This window comes from Polypterus senegalus, chromosome 15 (genome assembly GCF_016835505.1).
Source record: "Polypterus senegalus isolate Bchr_013 chromosome 15, ASM1683550v1, whole genome shotgun sequence".
NCBI classification, from domain to species: domain Eukaryota; kingdom Metazoa; phylum Chordata; class Cladistia; order Polypteriformes; family Polypteridae; genus Polypterus; species Polypterus senegalus.
The window spans coordinates 134,746,911-134,769,954 of NC_053168.1; the positions used below are offsets into that span (position 1 = coordinate 134,746,911).

General features: G+C 38.9%; 1 long non-coding RNA gene across 1 annotated transcript; it reads left to right on the top strand.

The window, feature by feature from the left end:
- The first annotated feature begins 1,690 nt into the window (after positions 1-1,690).
- Positions 1,691-23,044, top strand: LOC120515972. The gene is made up of 4 exons (XR_005630741.1): positions 1,691-1,834; positions 20,160-20,726; positions 20,916-21,092; positions 21,312-23,044. It is a non-coding gene; the product is annotated as an uncharacterized LOC120515972 (long non-coding RNA).

The window sequence follows — 23,044 nt, forward strand, 5'->3', positions numbered from 1 at the left end:
TGTCTGTTTGGTTTTTATTTTCTTTCTTTCTTTTTTCTTTTTTTTGTATAGCTTTCTGAATTATGTACATCAATCCTTAAAACCCCTTTCTTGTTGTGCCAACAGGTCAGCACGGCCCACTTGAATGGCACGTCCGACCTCCCCGCAGCTCGTATGAGTTCAGGTTTATAGGGAAGCCCGGCATTCCGATCCAAATTAGAATATTCCCCGATAACTAACTTCCTTCTAAGCCGTTTTATTTTTCCACAGCGGCAAGCATCAGCAAAGGTCAGAAAGCTCATTTTCTCTCAGTCTCAAATAATAACACTGATCCGAGTGCAGTGCTGTTAAATATAAATATCCGCAATACGTTTTGCATAAATGTACAGCGACATGTGAATTAAGATGCAATTATCTACCATTTGCTGAGTAAAGAGATGGCATATTTGCTATGTCAAGCCTCAGACCCCTAGAGATAAAAAAACACCTTCACACTGAATTATCTGAATGTAACATTTATATTCTTGCAATTATTTCAATTCACCATTTAGCGGACAGAGCTAGGCGAATTACTAAAGAGCGTCGGACACTTAATGCTTTGTCTTCGTGTTTTTAAAAGCTATTTTTACACGCTTTTTAAAAAAGAAGCGGTAAGATGTACATCCAGATCTTAGCGTTTTATTTTAGCGTTGTTTGTTTTATATGATTCTCATAACAAATCGAAGACGTGTGACGGCGCTCCGGTGACAGGCGCTATATAAAAGTGGGGGTGCGCCTGTCCCAAACTGGCCCAAACGTCGCCTCTTCTGCTCTCCTGTTGGCGTTTTCAGTCAGGTTTATATCGCTGGCACTGCTCTTAGGACCCGCTGAAAAGATTGTTAAAATTATATGATCCGGTGAGTTTTTACAGTGGTCACTCATGGATGAGGCATCTAAGCATTGTTACATATTTATGATTATTTAAATGTATACATATGTTGTTTAAAAGAGCCGAGGAGACGGCTGGTAAGCTTTTACTTAGTGCGATACTTCTACTCAGAATGACACTTCTTATCTTACAAATTCAATTTATTTTAAAAATATTACACAGTATTCCAGTTTTTTTTTTTTAGTAAGGGTTTCTCTACTGATTGTGAATGGTTCTATATAAAAACGACTAGTTTAAAATATTTAAAGTAGATTGCAATTGAAAAGTAGTAGTGGCTTCCGATAATATGTCTTGTGAAGTGCGCTATATAAAATAAACAATATTTACTGAATAATACGGTGTCAGAAAATATTTAGTTTTTTTTTTACTCCATAAAGTATGAATGATGTTGTTTATCCATGAAGTTTAGTAATGGAAACATTGCGAAACAGGACGTGAGTCACCTTTAACAAAGAAATTGTTTGATCATTCGTAATCCCTATAAAATAAATAAGGCAAATATGAGTAAAACAAGGAGATCGGCTTTATTTGCTTTATTAGTTGTATTATTTTAGGTGTGTTTTCACAATGAAGCGTTTGTTTATAATAACGCATTTCATACATTGTGTTTAGATATTAGAATAAAAATGGCATTCAACTTTAACTGCAATAAAATACAACGAAAAGAAGCTCAGCGGGCAGAGCGACAATCCAAGAACCGGTAGATGGCAGCAGAGACTCCTAGAAGAGCGTGCGCGCCCCTCGTCAAGTCTTCCCTAAGACCTCCTTAAAGTGCAATTGCAACGTACCATTGATAAAATCGCGCTTCATTGCAAACAAGTTCCACGAAAAGGATCAGCATGTGAATAATGAAAAGTGACAGCTGTCATTGTTTCGAAGAAACCTCGTTTGGCTTGGGGGTTTAACACCCACAATTCTGCAAATGCGGTAGGTGTTCTCCTCGAATGCCCCGCAGCTTTATGCGAGGAACCTATGAGCACACTGTAGATCTCGCTTTCCGAAGATCTTGGGGATGGTTATAAAAAGTGATTCCGTAAGAGAAAAAAACTTTTTTTTTCTGCTCCCATTTTGCAATTACTTGATCGTTCACCAAGGCGAGAATGACAGTGTCATTTAATTCTATGCATCGCTCATAGCTTATAATGAAGTACGCCAATGGGACTTCAACACGCGCGCTCTTTTTCGTGCGTTACGCTGATTTCTTTCTGCCGTTTGATTTAGATTTTAAGCGTATGGATTATTATTATTAAGTTTTTTATATCTATTTTATAATAAGATTTAGGACGTATCTTGTTTTCATTATAGCAATTTTTCCAATTCATGCATTTACAGGTTTTTTATTCATGATTTATAAATATCGAATTTGTAAGTACTACAATACAAGCTTTTGTTTCTTATCATAGACATCGGTCATAAATTGGACTGAGTATGACATGTTATGCTATAACTTTCATCCTAAATTTCCATCGTTTTCTAAACGCTTATCCCGTTCAGGGTCGTGGAGAGCCACACCCGGCAGCGTTGAGTCGCAGGCAGGAAACAACGCAGAAAGGGGCGCCCGTCACCAGCAGGGCACGCACTGCCAATTAATATTCACCTTTCGCTGTTGTAAGTTTAACAGATACATAATCCACAAATGCATATTTCTGAGCAAACCCCACATTATTCCTACTATAGGACACCAATTTTGTTCACCTCATTATTTGTATTATTATTGCACCGCCCACGGGAGAAATGAAAAATATTTTGTGCAAACGGAGTTCAGTTGCACTTTAGATCATTGCAGATTTCTTTGTTTTCTTATCTTCTTTTTTATTCATGATTGAATTGAAAGCAGAATTAATTATCACTAAGATTCTTCAGTAACTGTTTTAAAAAATCAGAATACAATCAGTGTTAAACATACTTTATTTATAATGAGTAATTCATATTTTCTTTATAATTTTCCTTTTTGTTCATTTCAGCAAGAGGCAGTTGTACAGATACTTGTACTGCTTGTCTTATCAGGTATAAAACACATCAATTAGAGTTTCAAACATTTTTGCAGCTGTTTCTATTTTGTTATATTTCATTATAAGCATAATTTGTTCTAAAACACATAATCTGAGATGTCAATTAAAGTATCACTTCTATGCTTTAACCAACACTCTTATGATAAAATAACATTTCTGTAATGGCATTCTCCTGCGTTTCATGGTTTCACAAGGATCCTAACATGTGGACAAAATAGGAATCTTTAAAGTGTAGTAGGCAGGATAAGATTAAGAAAACCCAAACTTAGCCTGTGTTATTATTGTATGCAGTAAGTCCTTTCAAAAATCAGGAAGCCATTGGAGTTCCACAAATCTGCCATCAACTATTCACATTTGTTTGTAGAATTTGATAAGGAACCAAAGATTCTTTCTGGAACCTTCATTTGGGGGAGGGGGGAGGGAGTTCTTTAGGAAAACAAAACTGGCACCATGACACTGCTTTGAAGAACCACTTGGGCACCTTAATTTTAAAAAATGTACTGCAAAATATTTAGATATAGAGACATGAAATATTATCAAATATATCATATTATTTTAAAAAAATTAGCTTATGCAAATTAATCATCTTACAGCTGAAAACTGGAATGTCTGACGCAAGCAGTCATTTAAGAAAAATAATTTCATATTTTATTGATGACTTCAAGTTATTAATTTTCTAATATTAATTACTGAGTGACTACTGAATTATTCATTTAGACAATAAAACATTTAATGCATGAAGGAAAAGGAGAATAAACCCAAAAACGGAGGAAACTGCACAGAGTTATAATATCGATATATTTTTTAAATTGTCTATAATTTTAAACATAATCTTAGCATTCTTTTTCACTTTTCCCCGACATCTGTATTTTCATAATATGAGAATTTCAGGCATCACTTCAACACTGTAGAGCCTCTGTAAAACACTAGTGCAGTAGTTTCAATGCTTGTTTTTAATTATTATTTACAATTTGCAAGCCCCTGTACCCTGACAAGACAGTAGACATTAGGGTGGTTCTTCTTCTTATTATTATTTGTTATTATCAATAATAATAAGAATAATAATACAATGACCACTACTAACACTACTACTACTAAAAATAATAATAATCATAATAATAATAATATGACTACTATTACTACTACTAATAATAATAATAAGAAGAAGAATAAAATGACTAGTACTACTTATAATAATAAGAAGAACAAGAATAATAAGAATAATAAAATGACTACTACTACTACTACTACCACTACTACTACTACTACTAATAACAATAATAATAATAATAATAATAATACTGTGACTACTACTACTACTAATAATAAAAATAATAATAATAATAATATGACTACTACTAATATTAATAATAATAATGAAAAGAATATAAATATTACTATACTACTATTACTACTAATAATAATAATATGACAACTACTACTAATAATAATATGACTACTACTACTAATAATAATAATATGACTACTACTACTACTAATTAGAATAATAATGATAATAATATGACAACTACTACTACTACTAATAATAATATTAATAATATGATGACTACTACTAATAATAATAATTTATTTTTTGCTTTAATGTATGTAAATTAGGCTCCTGAATAATTCAAATAGCTCTTTTTGCATAAACAATCTTAAAAGCCATGTGTCTGTTATCACAAGAATCAGATCATTTTTCATAGATTTGTAAACTTTTTGAGTATTGTTTGTCATATTTCTAAAGGGTTTGTGTTGAAAAGACCACAGTAAAAGAGATTTGTGCACAATTTATTGGTCCGAAATTCAACCACCAAAAATAAAACAGAGTATTACACGTATTGTTTTCAGAGATGAATATAAACTGTAGTGTTGTGTTAATTATAAAAGATAGGAAGTGTAATTTTAACCTTCAATATAAACATAAAGAGCTCACTTCCCAGACATTCTGAGCACCTCCTCCTTAATCTCCAAACCATGTAGAAAGTGATCCACGGTGACATTTTATTAAATACGTTTGCATTTTGAAACCTTTCCATTACACAGATTTTAAGGTAGTTTCTAGTTCTTTGACACTGTACTGTAGTTGTTAACTTGAAGTTCGCTGTTATTAGATTTGCTTCCAGAATTCTGTTGAACATATGACACGTACTGTTGAAGTGTTTATTTTTAATGAAGCATTTTCCTTTAATTTAGAGGTGGCAGTGTCCAGTTGTCTAAGTTGCTGTCTTACTGGTGCCATTGGCATTACAATCCCAGTACTCTTGCAGTCCTAAGGACACTTGAGCTTTGATTGGGGAGGTGGACGCTGCTTTAAACAGCTTGTGCTTGTCTTGTGAATACGTTGGAGATTTTCTTCCTTTTCCTCGTGTGTGATCTCCATCAGGCAGATGTAAGATATCAGCTGGGAGTCATTACAGAATTCAGCAGCACCTACTATAACAGTAAGGCCGCCCCTCAGCGGTGTGTATTTTATGAGGGCTTTGCTAATACAAAGAATGGGATGAAATGTTAAGTTACTAAACAGAAGTGACAAAGGCTGCTTATTATCTACAGCAAAGCACTTTAAAAATGTACTCCCTTGTACAGTAAGTCTGGTGTTAGTATATGTGATGTGGAAGATGTCACAATGGATGAAGAGCTTCACTGTCATTGACAGTCATGTGTGTGTTTTTTATATTTTTTACTGCTGCATGACACAGCTACTCAAAACTCATCCAATCTGTATCAATACCAATTTAGTAATATCAATATTAATCTGTCTCCCAGCGGATCAGCTTTCTCTGGCAGGGTCTGTCATCTGCTTTAAAACTCTCCAGGCCTTTAACGTAGGTGTCAATAAGGCTGACCACTGTTCTGGGAGTATTGACAGTTATTAAAAATGACCTTGATGTAATTTCATGCTCGTCAAAACACAGGCCATATGCTAAGGATTATGAAAAAGCCCAGTCGAGCAGAGTAACATGGAGCTCTGGGGTCTGCTTGTGGGAAGATTATTGGCTTTCTTTTTATGCAGGAAAACTGGAGCTGCCCTCTTGTTCAGGCAACCTGCATGCTAACAGGAGTAATTGGATCAATTTAGTGCTCAGAGGCACGTCTTCAAGAACTGTCATAGCTTGTCATCATAATGGTTAATGTGCTGTAAAATATCACAGCCACCCCGAGGAGTTCTGACCGCGTACTGCACTGCTAACGAACTGGGCGCTCGTGCCTGCCTTGTCCTTTCTGTATACTGCATATTGTACAATCTCTGTCCGGCACATGATTACTTATTCTCTGGCAGATATCTCTACCCACTTTTGGTACATTCCTTTCTTTTTTATTTTCAATTGCAGCACAGGCAGGTGAAGTGAGTGGCACTTGGACACATAGTGTCACTGGCAGGACCTCTGGGTTTGAAGTAGGAGGAGAAGGAGGATTACAGCATACCCAGCATACCACCTTATCTATCTATCTATCTATCTATCTATCTATCTATCTATCTATCTATCTATCTATCTATCTATCTATCTATCTATCTATCTATCTATCTATCTATCTAATCTATCTATCTGTCATATATAGTGCCTTTCGCAATTATGTACTTGTGTTATATAGTGCCTTTCTTATCTATCTATCTATCTATCTATCTATCTATCTATCTATCTATCTATCTATCTATCATATATAGTGCCTTTCGCAATTATGTACTTGTGTTATATAGTGCCTTTCTTATCTATCTATCTATCTATCTATCTATCTATCTATCTATCTATCTATCTATCTATCTATCTATCTATCTATCTATCTATCTATCTATCTATCTAAATTTAAATTTAAATCTAAAAAACACCAACATGACGCCCTGGACTGAAAAATTAAATGTAAAGTCAGAGGTCAGGCCAGCATGGAGAGAATAAGAGAGCAGGCGACTTACAATGGAGGATCGTACACGGGGTCATCGCAACTAATGTGTTCCTAAGTAAACTTCAGAGTGATGTGAGCGATAAATGTGCCTTCTGTGGGGAGAGAGAGACTGTTTATCATTTATTCTTGTATTGTATGAGACTGCAAACTCTGTTTGTGTACTTTCAGAAAATATGTGAAAAATTTACTGTTTCTTTTGATGATCAGAGATTTATTTGGGGCATAAAGTATAACAAAACATCAAAACCAAAAGTTCAACTTTTAAATTACTTACTTGGGCAAGCAAAGTTAGCCGTTTTAAAAAGCCGTAATAATAAACAGAATGGTACGTTAGCAGATGATGTACTGTTTATTTTCAAATTTTATGTAATTTCAAGAATTAAGCTGGAATTTACGTATTATAAAACAATGTGCAATACTGAAGAATTTGAAAAAGTGTGGGGAGGGAAGGGGGTGCTGTGCTCTACTGAGGAGGGGCGACTAAAAATTAATTTGGAATAACAGAGAAGAGCTGGAGTGCGATTGTTTTATTAAATGTTTGAAGGATTATTAAAGAGTACTGAATACTTACTACAGACTTGTGTACTTGACTTAATGTGTGGGGTAGGAGGCGAGGAGGAGTAATGTCATTATTATTTGTATCGAGAAATTGTTATTTGTATTTATGTGTTCATGTCTTCTGTTATTGTGCAAAATAAAGTTTTTATTAAAAATTTAAAAAAACTATCTATCTAGGGCAGCACGGTGGCGCAGTGGTAGTGCTTCTGCCTCTCAGTTAGGAGACCTGGGTTCGCTTCCCGGGTCCTCCCTGCGTGGAGTTTGCATGTTCTCCCCGTGTCTGCGGCACTCCGGTTTCCTCCCACGGTCCAAAGACATGCAGATTAGGTGGATTGGCGACTCTAAATTGGCCCTTGTGTGTGTCCTGTTCTGGGTTGGCACCCTGCCTGGGATTGGTTCCTGCCTTGTGCCCTGTGTTGGCTGGGATTGGCTCCAGCAGACCCCCGTAATAAACATCCATTTATGTAATTTGTTCTATCATTTCAAACTTGGGGTTTCAGTATGTGCTCTGTGGTTGCTGGAAAGAACTGAAGGTCCACAAAAACAAAATGTTGGGGTGCCAACATGGTTGCCCCCATTTAATTATGATAACAGTCCAAACAAAACCATGTGCTTGAAGGTGCTAAACGAACAACGGACAGGGTCCGAGTCTGTGATAGTCACGGTTAGAGGAAGCTCCGTCCTGCAGTGCATTCACGTAACAAGTGATGCCCCCCATTCTGAGAGTTGAAGTGATGTGTGCTGTTGATTTTGTCTCAGAGATGTATGGTGGCTCAGTGGTTAGCACAGCTGCCTTACAGCTCAGGTCACATAATGGGTCCAGCATCGTTGTCAGACACTTTCTTAGCCCTTGGGGGTCAACTAGAATGCCATTGCACCATTATAATCCAGTCAAAACTAGTTTAGTTCCTTTTTACCCATTAACTTTAAAGCATTTCTCTGAACTTCTCGGTGAAGTTCCTGAACATGTCCTCAATTTCACCGAATTCTGCTGGGTTCTCTCATCATTAGTGAATAACCGAGTGAGTCCTGTGATGGACTGGGGACTCTTATGATTTGGTTTCCTTGTAAATTTCTTCCTTGTTTATTATAAAACTTTTTTGCAATTTCTTTTTTGCCCTTAGGCTTTTAATATGAGCTGAATCAGATTCTGCTCTTTAAAAATTAGTTTGAAATCTCTTTAAAGATGTTTGTTTGTTTTAACACTGTTTTGTTTCCTGGGGGTGCCACCATTTTGAATCTAACTTGTGTACGGTTGCTAACTGCATTTCTGTTATGTGTCAATGCAATTCTGCGTGTATTTTATGTTTACTTGTTGTTTTTTTGCCTGTGTATTATTATTTTTCATATTCTTATCTTATGTGTGTCGATTTGGATTGTTATTGGTTAATTATGTGCTGAAATTTAAATGTTCTTATGTTCCCTGTTTTTGTGGGTGTAGCCACTCTAATCCCCCAAAATAATATCCACAATCAGAATCCTTAAAGCAGAGCAAGAAATGATTAGAAATCCAATAAACCCAAGCAGGAAAGTCCACCAAAAACTAATGATTCCCCACTCCTGAGCCTTCTCCGCTCACTTAAATAGGCAGAGGGAAGGCTCAGGAGTGGGGAATCATTAGTTTTTGGTGGACTTTCCTGCTTGGGTTTATTGGATTTCTAATCATTTCTTGCTCTGCTTTAAGGATTCTGATTGTGGATATTATTTTGGGGCCTGTTTGCCGTGGACCGTCATCATAGACCAAATTTTTTTTTTGACATTTTCTGCCCTTTTGAGCTTTATTTTGTGTATTTTTGTTTTGCATTCTCCCCCCGCCATAACCTTTCATCTATGGAGGAGGAGCGAAAGCTTTAGATTTGTTAAAAAATGTGATCTCTGTATCTCGATATTTTAGGGTCCGCTGATACCGAAAACATTGCTATTTCAATGATGGATGTGTGTCTGTCTATGTGTCACAGTTTCTTGAGGAGGGTCTAGAGCTAAAACAGCTGGACGGAAAAATACCAAACTCAAAACTTAAGCCTATTTTGAGATGACGATGTGCTGATTAGTTTTTGTGTCAAATCGTGTAAGAGAAAGAGGAACTCTAGAGGGACCCTCAAATACCGTAATTCTGCAGTTAATTTTGACTTCTTCTCATCAGTTACTATCGCAATGACCTATTTTTTGATCCGTAAGACCAGCATCAGAGCGGTAAATAATTACTGATAAGTTAGAGCAGTGTTTTTCAACCAGGCCGAAAAAGTCCTAATGATATAGGATATACTGGTGGATAACTGGTTCCGTGAGCAAGATAATCACTCGCTCAGGGTTCCACTCCAGCGAAAAGGTTGAAAAACACTGAGTTAGAGAATAGTAACTTGGTTCATAGGGCGCAAGGCCTACTGATGCTCACGGCCAAATTTTTAAAATTTTTATTAATACAGGCAGAAGGTTTACAGTCACCCCTCCTCTTGTGGAGCTTTTTGAACATTTTGAGTTAATTCCATCTTCCTGTTATTAGGGTCTGCCTCAGCTCAGGCCAACAAGTAGCATTTGGGGTCTGACTGGGTTAAGGTCTGGGCAGACCAGCTGAGATCCTGGCCTGCCTTTGGTGGCACTTTTGCCATCTCAAAAGCTTCCTGACTATCACTGTGCTTGACAAGTGGAGGATACAGCAGACGATGTCACTGAATAGAGGGTACAGAGGTCAGGGGGGCTTCCTGATTAAGACTGAATAACAATACTCAACATGTGGTGTGCTTTGCCTTTTGTTCATTTTGACGTTTTCATACACATTTGTTTTCTGCTCTCCGCTTTTTCGATTTCTGGTTGGCCTTTGGCAAAAGAGAGGACCACCTTATGGTTATGAACTTTTGCTCGGTTTCCCATCTCTAGTTAAAAATATTTCTGCTTTTACTACTAGTAGCGTAACATTGAATCTGCCAGGGCTGGTTGGTGTTTTATGCCCAGTTTTGCCATGATCAGCTTCAGCTCTCTTTGATCCTGAATTGAGCTAAAAATGTTGGAGAATTTTATGTTATGTGAGTTATTTGCCTTTTTCTTTTGTCCTGAATAGAGTCATGGGGGGTGCTGGAGTCTATCCCATTTACCATAAGGCAGGAGCAAACTCTGGACAGGGCGCCAGTCCATTGTAGGGTGAACACACACACACACACACACCCTAACCTCACACTGGGGTCAACTTAGTGACGCCAATCCCCCTAACCTGCATGTCTTTGGACTGAGGGAGGAAATCCACGCAGACACGGGGAGAACATGCAAACTCCACATAAGGAGGACACGGGACACAAACCAAACAAAGGTCTCCTTTCTGTGAGGCTGCAGATCTACCACCATGCCACCCCTGTGTATTTGGCATTTGTCAATTTAATGGATTACTGTGGCATTTAAAATAACAACAGGACCACAATGGCAATAATACATTATTAGTGTTATTCATTCATTAACATATTCAAATGTTATGGTCATGAAAATTCAGTGCCCATTCTTGGCAGTTGTGGGGCCAGCCCCAGATGGAGCACCAGTCCATCCCAGGGCACAGTCCCACAAACACTTAACCTTTGAGATATGGGAGGACATCTGTGGTGCTGTGATAGGGCAGCACTGAATGCCATTCGTCTTATTTTCTTTTTGCGAGCCACTGTGATAAGGATGCTGTATAGCGCCCGGCCCGACACAGACTCACACTGAGGCATGTGTAAAAACACAAAGACTTTTATTTTTATTCACCTGTGGGGCACGTCTTCCTCGTGAACCTCACAGGCAATGCACAGTCCCAAAAGCACTTAACTCAACACAAACACTCTCCTGGCACCACCACTCCTCCCGTCTAGCTTCGTCCTCCACCTCCCAACTCTGGCTCCTCGAGTGGTGGCTGCAGGCCTCTTTTATAGTTTACATGGTGTGGTGCATACGTGGTCCACAGGGGCACAGGACTCCCAACTGCAGCACTCCCTGGCGGTGCCTGCGGGACCCAACAGAGCTGCACCCAACTCCAACTCCCGTAGAGCCCTGCGGAAACCCGAGGCACCTCTCCAACCCAGGGGGCCGGCCATCTAGCGTCCAGGGGGAGGTATTGCACCGTCCAGGGCTGAAGATACAGTGCAGGGGCATCCTGGCTGGGTATGGACGCCAGCCGCCTGCCACACCACATTACCTGTTGAACACACGTAATAGAATACATTTAAAAATATGTGTTATCATTTGCTCTACGCGCACCTTCAGCGCCTTTCCTCAGTACCTTCATGCGCCTGAACCTCTATTGCCCGGCGTTCTTGTAAAGCCTGCTTCTAAGATTCGGTCATTTCGAGTCGCCTTGATCGCTTCCTGTCTGATTTTATACTTGAAAAGTGACTCTGATGTGACTTAACGTTTTTGACTCTCAGGTCTTTAAAGTTGACTCTTAGCTTAGCTCCTATGCCATTACTCTTGCTTGTGTGTCTCACACTTGCACTTGCATTTCCTCTTTTGATTGTGTCATCAAAGCCAAACTGACCAATCAGATTGCTTAGAGGAACCAGATACACACACATAGACCTTAACATTGTGTTATATAACAGATTACAGAAAGTACTCACTCTCTCTCACACACACACACTTAGTCATACTAGGCCAGTTTAAATTTCCAATCAGCATAACCTGTACAATGATAATAATAACTGCTCAGTTGTTACACTGTTGAAAGCAATGAGGATAAATTAAGTTACACTGAATTTACAAGAAAATACAGATATATCCCATCAATCAAACCTTATCCACCTTAATAAAAGGGCACATGTCTCGGTGTGTGTCTTTTTAAAAGTAGTGCTAATGTCTCTGATGAGCCATCTCTTGGAATCACAAATGGAATGTGTTTTATTACTACAAATGTTTGTTAGGCACCATCTGTTGGAATGACAAATTCAATGCATTTTATTCTTACAAATGTTTGTGATGGGCAGCACAGTGGTGCTGTGGTAGCACTGCTGCCTCACAGTAAGGAGACCTGGGTTCGCTTCCCGGGTCCTCCATGCTTGGAGTTTGCTGTTCTCCCCGTGTCTGCGTGGGTTTCCTCCCACAGTCCAAAGACATGCAGTCTAGGTGCATTGGCGATCCTAAATTGTCCCTAGTGTGTGCTTGGGGTGTGTGTGTGCCCTGCGGTGGGCTGGCACCCTGCCCAGGATTTGTTCCTGCCTTGCGCCCAGAGTTCTGGATGGAATTGGATCCAGCAGACCCCCGTGACCCTTTGTTAAGATATAGTGGGTTGGATAATGGATGGATGGAAATGTTTGTGATGTACCATCTGTTGGAATGAAAAATGCAATGTGTTTTATTACTACAAATGTTTGTTATGCACCATCTGTTAGAATGAACAATGTAATTCATTTTATTACTACAAATATCTGTGATGCACCATCTGTTGGAATGATAACACCTGTTTGTTATGTGCTTTCTGTTAGAATGACAAATGCAATGTAATTTTTTTACTACAAGCATTACAAAATACATTCTAATAGATAGCCCTCAGAATGAATGTTTCCAGTGCACTATGATAATTACTTAGACTTTATCCCAATCTTAGATGGGTAGTACAGCCAGTATAATAATAAAAGACATAAGCAAAATATATGTAACTTTCAATTTACTGTGGTTTCAGCAGAAGAAAACACAGCCAACAGTGGGTCAGAACAACTACTTAAATGCAACAGAAAGATCTTCAAACTGAACCTCAAAGGCAGCACCACTTTTACAAACTTAAACTTTTGGAGCCATTAAAGCTCAAAAACCTTTCCAAAATTCTGAAAATAAAAATGAAAATCAAGCAACTGTATAACAGGAATAGCAATTAGTGATTGTTAGAAATCAGTTCTTCATAATGTTTAGTCAATCTTAGAAATCATTAGAAAAAAAAATCACTAAATATTAGAAGCAGGGCAAATTTTCAGTTAGTGATGTAACCTGGCATACAAAACTTGGAGAGTATTGTGAAAAAAAGCAATCAATCAATGAATCAACCAATACATAAATAAATAAATAAATTAATTAATTAAGCAATTTAGGAAGAGATACAAGTATTTTGCCTGGAAATAAACATTAATTAAAAAGACCAACTACACTATCGCCAGATAAATAATTAAAACATAATTCATGTTTGCTATTAAGGAAGTTTAAACATGAAACGTCTTTGTCTTTATCTGTTATGCCAGCTTATGTCATAACACAACAGAACTCTCAGTAGCCCTGCTTTATTGAGTTAATTCATCATCCTTTACTTAGTCTTTTATCCTGCACTCCTCCTCTTGATTAGAAGCTGCTCAAAAGTATTGCAGTGATTGCAGACGCGACTGTTACAACACTTCAGACTTGCAAGCTTCCAAGTTTTACTTTCTTGTGCTTTAACATTTTTATGGAGAGGTCAGTTTGTCAACATTTATTTTCAGAAAGATGCAACAAATACAGTTTCAAATATTTTTTATAATGTGAAATCTAGATAGATAGAATTTAATTTTAGTATAGATAGATAGATAGATAGATAGATAGATAGATAGAATTTAATTTTAGGATAGATAGATAGATAGATAGATAGATAGATAGATAGATAGATAGATAGATAGATAGATAGATAGATAGATAGAATTTAATTTTAGGATAGATAGATAGATAGATAGATAGATAGATAGATAGATAGATAGATAGATAGATAGATAGATAGATAGATAGATAGATAGATAGATAGATAGATATGAAAGATAGATAGATAGATAGATTAGGATAGATAGATAGATAGATAGATAGATAGATAGATAGATAGCATTTAATTTTAGGATAGATAGATAGATAGATAGATAGATAGATAGATAGATAGATAGATAGATAGATAGATAGATAGATAGATAGATATGAAAGACACTATATAATAGATAGAATTTAATTTTAGGATAGATAGATAGATAGATAGATAGATAGATAGATAGATAGATAGATAGAATTTAATTTTAGTATAAAGGGTGGTCCAGATCTAATTATGCAGATCCAGATCATCTGGATGACTTTGATTTATGCGGGGATGATTCCAATTCGGCGCAAAGACGATTCTTCATGTCGTCAGTTCACACACTTCTCAGTGGTCCGGGATTTTTCGGGTGATTTTCTATGTAATAAACTTAATATGTTATACGTAATGAAAATTTCATAATTAGATCTGGACCCCCCTATAGTAGGCAGGATTACATAGATAGATAGATAGATAGATAGATAGATAGATAGATAGATAGATAGATAGATAGATAGATAGATAGATATAATTTAATTTTAGTACAGTTGGCAGGATTAGATAGATAGACAAGGAGTCAACCCCTGGATAGGACATGGGGCTCACTCACCGATACTGGGCTAGGTCAGTGTCCATGTCAGTCTCAGGATTGGACATCAAACAACCCTCACATTGGGTTGAGTAGGCCGTGTAAATAAACAGATGAATGGGTTGTGGGAGTGAAGCCCACTGGTTACAGTGGTTATCTATACTCCCTCAACAGCCAAGGCCAGTTATATTTGATGTGGAGTTCTTCTAGTACCTCCATGGGTTTTCCTCCACAGCTCAGTGGTGTGCAGGTTATTGGTGTCTGTGCATCGACTAGGTCAATGGATACATCTTTGGGTGTAGAGGGGCAACCAGTAGTACCAGTGACAAATGTAATGCTGTTGTGTGAATAAGAGTAACATTTCTTACAATGTGCTAACTTAGCAGCTTTGTAATTGTGCTATCTTTATAAAAAATGAACTCAAACTAAATGCAAAGCACAAAAATGAGATGATGCACCCAAGATTACTAAACTTACAAAAATATGCATTTGGGGAGCTGAAATGGCAGTATTTTTGACTGAATTATGGGAGATGACCTGTATTATGATATTGGTGTCTATACAGTCATATGAAAAAGTTTGGGAACCCCTCTCAGCCTGCATAATAATTGACTCTGCTTTCAACAAAAAAGATAACAGTGGCATGTCTTTCATTTCCTAGGAACATTGGAGTACTGTTTTCTGAACAAAGATTTTTAGTGAAACAGAATGTAGTTGTATGAAATTAAATCAAATGTAAAAAACTGGCTGTGCACAAATGTGGGTCTCCTTGTAATTTTGCTGATTTAAATGCCTGTCACTGCCTGATTACTTGAAACACCAAATTGGTTAGATGAGCTTGTTAAGCCTTGAACTTCATAGACAGGAGTGTCCAATCATGAGTGGTCAAAAGTATTTAAGGTGGTCAGTTGTAAGTTGTGCTTCCCTTTGACTCTCCTCTGAAGAGTGACAGACAGCATGGGATCCTCAAAGCAACTCTCAAAAGATCTGAAAACAAAGATTGTCGAGTCTCCTGGTTTAGGGGAAGGCTACAAAAAGCCATCTCAGAGGTTTAAACTGTCAGTTTCAAGTGTAAGAAATGGAAACAGGAAATGGAAGGCCACAGGCACAGTTGTTGTTAAACCCAGCAGGTCTGGCAGGCCAAGAAAAATACAGGAGTGGCACATGGGCAGGATTGTGAGACAAGTTACAGACAACCACAGATCACCTCCAAAGACCTGCAAGAACATCTCGCTGCAGATGGTGTATCTGTACGTCGTTCCACAATTCAGAACATCTGTATGGCAGAATGAATGAGAAAGAAGCCCTTTCTGCACTCACGCCACAAACAGAGTCGCTTGTTGTATCAAATGCTCATTTAGACAAGCCAGATTCATTTTGGAACAAAGTGCTTTGGACTGATGAGATAGAAATGGAGTTATTTGGTTATAACAAAAAGCGCTTCGCATGGCGGAAGAAGAACACCGCATTCCAAGAAAAACACCTGCTACCTCCTGTCACATTTGGTGGAGGTTTCATCATGCTGTGGGGCTGTGTGGCTAGTTCAGGGGCTGGGGCCCTTGTTAAAGTTGAGGGTCAGATGAATTCAACCCAATATCAACAAATTCTTCAGGATAATGTTCAAGCATCAGTCATAAAGTAAAAATATGTATGCATATGGTTATATATATATATATATATATATATATATATATATATATATATATATATATATATATATATATATCTTATATATAACGTCTACGCGTGAAAGTGTGTCTGTCTATCAGTGTGAGGCTACAGCTTGAAGCTCACAGAGCCGGCATGGCGGCCCCATGTTAACGAGTCAGAAGAGGAAAGAAGGATGAGGCTAAAGCATGAAGCTGAAAGAAAGCGACTCTGTCGCCAAAGTGAAACTGCTGATGAAAATCAAACTCGCTTAGCTGCTAATAAACAAGTGAGGCGATCACATCGGCAAAACAAAACCTCAGATGAGAGAGAAACTCGCTTAGCCGCTGATAGACAACGGGGGGCGAGCACATTGGCAAAACAAAACCACCGACTCTGCCTTTCAATTTTCTTCTGAAGATTTCAATAGTTTCAAGGAGCGTGGTCTTTTAACAGCACAAGCTTACACAGCTATACACACACACACACACACATATATATATATATATATATATACTAAGGGGCTTTGCCCCCTGCTCGCGCCACTCGCCAGCCCATGTACTATGCACCTGCCACTTCGTGTCTCTGCTGCTCGTGTTGTGAAGAGGGGGCTGAATGCACCCCAAGGAGATGCGGTTGCTCCTCCAAACCCCCTCTTAAACGGTGATACAATGGGAAACATAGACAGTTTATTTTTTTTACCTCCTCTTTGCGCAATCAGTTTCTGGCTTGCTGCTGCTCCTGCGGGCCATGTCGTGTGATCTTCATCTCGTGCGGTGCTTCAAACATTTAAAAGCCTGTACAGCAGCTGTCCTTTTGTCTCACTGCCTCGTCTCTGAGAAAAAAAAAAAATAAAAAATTGTATATTTCTCAGAACATTTCCAAAATGTAATCATGTAATCACACTCAAAATACTCTCCCCGAGATGCAATACACTTGTCTCACCACTTTTTCTGTTGTTCAAAACTGTGCAGAAACTTGCAAAGTGATAGCCTTCAGTGCCTTTGTTTGTTTCTTGACTCCCTCTCTATCCTGACAAAACTTTCCTTTAAAGTCCCTCTTCATTCTTGGAAAGAAGGAAAAATCACAGGGTGTAAAGTCCAGTAAGTGGGTTTTGGACCATTGTCATCCCGTTTTTTGTAAGACACTACAGTGTTGTGTTGTTGTGATGCAGACACCAAATTAAGGATATATTGAACAATTATTATAAAAGTAAAGTTGAATAAATCGGACTCTGCAGCTGCGTGAATAAAGAATTTGATACGATACTTTTATTTTGGCAGGTAAATTAACACTTTCAGTAAGCGGAAGTCGATCAAAAGTTGCAAGAGACTTTAGTAATGTGTGTCATGTAATGCTATTACACTAAATTTTGTTTACATAAAGCAAAAACGTTCACAAACATGTATGTATTACCATTGGAACGTCAAACGGAAAATTGCAAATATCTCGAAAACCGGTTGTTTTTCGACAAAAGCGTACTTAGGTTATCGTGTTTACATACACACACACAGACATAATTCTAAAAATGGTATTTTCGGACACAGGGAGGTCTAAAACCTTGAGATTCATCAAAATCTCGAAATGGAATTTTTGGAGGATGTCAATACTTTCCCTATACTTCGTGTATACAAGAAAGTCAGGGAGGTCTAAAACCTTGAGATTCATCAAAATCTCGAAATGGAATTTTTCGTCAATTCCAATACTTTCCTTATCCTTCATATACAAGAAAATCAGGGAGGTCTGAAACATTGAGATTCATCAAAATCTTAAAATTGAATTTTTAGTCAATTCCAATACTTTCCTTATCTTTCATATACAAGAAAATCAGGGAGGTCTAAAACATTGAGATTCATCAAAATCTTGAAATTTAATTTTTCGATAATGTCAATACTTTCCCTATACTTCGTGTATACAAGAAAGTCAGGGAGGTCTAAAACCTTAAGATTCATGAAAATCTCAAAATCAAATTTTTAGATAATTCCAATACTTTTCCTATACTTTGTATACAAGAAAGTAAAAAAAGCCATAACATATCTTTTTCTTTACATATAAACATTTAATATTGCATAAACTTATTTATTTATGGGAGGCTCATTGATACAGTCATTAGTACTGCTGTCTGATGGACTCTGAGTTTGAATTGTGGGTGATCTTCATATTCTCCCCTTTTTGGCATGTGTTTTTGTCTGGGTACTATACTCCCTTAAAGGTCATGTCACATGACAAGACTTTTCCTGAAAATTTTAGCTGCAGATTTTTTTTTGTTGGGGACAGTCGAGGCTGGCGCCACGTGACTTTTCATCTTGTAGTGTGATAAACCCCAAGTGACTCAGTCCAACAGGTCCGCTAGTCACCCTGATAAAATCAGACAGGTTTGCTTTTGTTTTCAGTCGTAGGGGCGGGCTCTGTGTGCATGGGTGCTGACAACCAATCAGTGCTCAGCCTAAAGTACAATGCATAGAATGCATGGCCAAGGGATAAGGACCTCATAAACTGAAGAGAGGCTTGTCTGTCTGATGTCTCATGTTTTACATACCACAACAGAATGAGAACATTTTTTTAAAAAACACATGAAAAATAAGGAAATATCTCTGACTCTGATATTGCAACTAAGATGTCCTGTGGCTGAACTAAAAGTGAGGCCTTAGGTGAGAATGTGTTGGCACCATTTATTCAAGAGAGATTAGCAGCGGACTTGTTTAATTCTGTGATGCCAGTTGATGGTCAGTATTACAACATCCAGGTTTTTTGTCAGACATAGGAAGTCGTGTAATGTGACATTGGCTTAATGTGTCGTTCCAGATTAGGCTGTGTGTGTGTGTGTGTGTGTGTGTGTGTGTAGGGTCTCTGATTTACTCTCACACCACTGAACGCTGATTCTTCTCTCACACATACAGTAATCCCCCTGGAATAACATCTGGCCCTCCTCTCCCCTGAATTAGATTAACTCTTTGGAGGCTTCATTTATTTTTGTTTCGTCATAACTCCTTTATATTACCCAGGTTGTGAAAAACATAAAACTAACAAAATGGTTTTTCAGCAGCACTCTCGTTGTCACTTTACTTCGACAGCTCAAAATCCTCAAGTGACAGTGCAGAACCTGAGTCATTGACAACACACAACACCTCTCTGGCAGAGGATTTCTTTTGACAAGAGTGGCAGCCGGAATTTGACGCCATGTTGTAATGAAAATGAGTGGCCTTTACTGCCACCTAGTGGGTAAAACTATTATAGTACATTCTATGTCATTTTTCTTGGCAATTAACCTTCAGTTGTTTATTTCTTTATGCCTTGAAAGTGTTAAGCCAGTTTCAAATTATATGTGTTGTCACACGTGCATGTAGTCGAGGTATTCAATAACCCATTGAGACACGGGGGGGTGCTGCTCCTAACACCATCTACAGTTGCGAGAAGCTGCCTGGTAAAAGTCATTTAGCCCTGCCCCTTTTGGTGCCACTGCCAAAAAGTCTCTGGTGTTCTAGAAGGAGGCACCACTTTTGGCGCCTGAGCAACGCGTGAGATGGAGCTCTGCTGAAACTACAGAACCTTTCCCTCAATCCTCTTTTTGAATTCCCACAAGACAGGTACTCGCCAACAAGTGCTATTTTCAGTTCTGTTTTAATTTGTTTTATGTCCACAAACAAATGAAAGGGACGACCCCAAAATTTCTTGCTACAGTTCCAAGATGTCATTGCCGCACCCGGCCACAGCGTGTATGATTTATTTACGCTGGAGGTTGACATTGTTACTTTATAACACTCTCATCTTCTTCTCTTCCCACAGTGGTGAGAAGCCATCTGGTGAAGTAATTTAGCCCCGCCCCTTCCACTCCTGTCACTATAAAGTCCCGGGTGTCCCAGAAGAAGGGGTCACTTTTGGCGCCTGAGCAACCCGCGAGCTCCTCTGAAACTCCACGGAACCTTTCCCTCAATCCTCTTTTTGAATTCCTGTAAGATGGATGTGAGCCAACAAGTGCTATTTTCAGTTCTGTTTTCATGTATTTTGTGTCCAAATGAAAGGGATGACCCCAAAATCTCTCGCTAAAGTCCCGAGCTGTCATTGCAGTACCCGGCCACAGAGTGTATGATTTATTTACGCTGGTGGCGGACATTGTTGCCTTAGGGTCTATGTTCAGATGTAACACTGTCATCTTCTTCTTTTCCCACATTGGTGAGAAGCCGCCCGGTAAAAGTCTTTTAGCCCTGCCCCATCCACTCCTGCTGCCATAAAGTCCCAGGTGTCCAAGAAGGAGGCGTCACTTTTGGCCTGAGCAACTTGCAAGATGGAGCTCCGCTGAAACTACACGGAACCTTTCCCTCAATCCTCTTTTTGAATTCCCGCAAGATGGATGTGAGCCAACAAGTGCTATTTTCAGTTCTGTTTTCGTTTATTTTGTGTCCAAATGAAAGGGTTGAACCCAAAAAATCTCGCTAGTCAAGAGATGCCATTACTGCACCCGGCCACAGCGTGTATGATTTATTTACACTGGTGGCTGACATTATTACTTTATAACACTCTCATCTTCCTCTCTTCCCACAGTGGTGAGAAGCCATCTGGTGAAGTAATTTAGCCCCGCCCCTTCCACTTCTGTCACCATAAAGTCCCGGGTGTCCCAGAAGAAGGGGTCACTTTTGGCGCCTGAGCAACCCATGAGACAGAGCTCCTCTGAAACTACACAGAACCTTTCCCTCAGTCCTCTTTTTGAATTTCTTCAAGGTGGGTGAACACCAACGAGCACTATTTTGAGTTCTGTTTTCATTTATTTTATGTCCTCAGACAAATGAAAGGGATGACCCCAAAATTTCTTGCTATCTTTCTAGCTGTCATTGCCGTACCCGGCCACAGAGTGTATGATTTATTTACGCTGGTGGCGGACATTGTTGCCTTAGGGTCTATGTTCAGATATAACACTGTCATCTTCTTCTTTTCCAACAGTGGTGAGAAGCCGCCCGGTAAAAGTCATTTAGCCCCGCTCCTTCCACTCCTGCTGCCATAAAGTCCCAGGTGTCACAGAAGGAGGCGTCACTTTTGGCCTGAGCAACTTGCGAGATGGAGCTCTGCTGAAACTACACGGAACCTTTCCCTCAGTCCTCTTTTTGAATTCCTGCATGATGGATGCGCACTAACGAGTGCTATTTTCAGTTCTGTTTTCATTTTGTGTCCTCGGACAAATGAGAGGGACGACCCCAAAATTTCTTGCTACAGTCCCGAGCTGTCATTGCCGTACCCGGCCACAGAGTGTATGATTTATTTACGCTGGTGGCGGACATTGTTGCCTTAGGGTCTATGTTCAGATATAACACTGTCATCTTCTTCTTTTCCCACAGTGGTGAGAAGCCGCCCGGTAAAAGTCATTTAGCCCCGCCCCTTCCACTCCTGCTGCCATAAAGTCCCAGGTGTCACAGAAGGAGGCGTCACTTTTGGCCTGAGCAACTTACGAGATGGAGCTCTACTGAAACTACACGGAACCTTTCCCTCAGTCCTCTTTTTGAATTCCTGCATGATGGATGCGCACTAACGAGTGCTATTTTCAGTTCTGTTTTCATTTTGTGTCTTCGGACAAATGAGTGGGACGACCCCAAAATTTCTTGCTACAGTCCTGAGCTGTCATTACCGCACCCGGCCACAGCATGTATGATTTATTTATGCAGCTGGCGGTCATTGATGCCTTAGGGTCTTTGCTTGACTCTTCCTTGGTCACTGTTTCTACAGAGTTTTCATGTTCTCCAGATGTCCCCTCCATCCCTCATGGATATTCCATACGTTAATCCCAGATGTGACTTTAAACTGTGCCCTTATATAGATTGTCAGCCCACCTAGGCTCGGTAACGAGCACAGACTTCAAAAACACTGGCGTGAATTATACAGGTTTCAAAATGGATGCAGCATTTTGCGCATTAGAGTTGCAACCTGCTGATATTTCTGGGTCAATGTTGATAACGAGAAAAATAAAAAGGACGCGGCCATTCCGATACAAACGAACATAGCCGCGATACAAAAGATTTGTAATGCAGTGCCGGTCATCCATGCACAGACAGAAAATAATATCGATGTGATTATTGCAAGATAATTGCCATGCAAAACATGTAATAGTTCACTTAGAGCCTATTGACTTGTTTGGCTTGTTTTAATAGAAATTATATCATTGACTTCCAAGCTGCAGCAGCCTGGATTTAAAATATAAGCAAAATAGATACTAGTTTTGACAGGTTCGATTGCAAACACATTTCTCTTTTCCTATGTCTAAACTTTAATCAAGATCCTTTGTTTTGCTATGAATGATGGGTAAAGTCGGGGCTGTTTTGTAAGCATGTGCACATCCAGATCCCTCATAATATTAGTTAAAATCAATGTGCTGCTTTTTTAATTATTGCTCATGGTACAAAGCAGGGAAGGCTCATTTAAGAATGGATCAATATCACGAAGGGATTGGTAGATGGAGGAGCAGTACATCAGACTGCTTGATGTAAAAATCATTGGGCCCTGTGCTGTGGCTGTTTGGGGTTATCAGCCTGGTTAGCCTCCAGCTGGCTGCAGGGCAGTGTAATAGGTGAACCCTACGTGAACCAGCGTTCCTGGCAGCGATATCCTCAAGAAGTTGTTACTGAGCAAACACATCATACTCATCTATCAGAAATAAAATGTTATAAATCCTATCTTCTTCATAG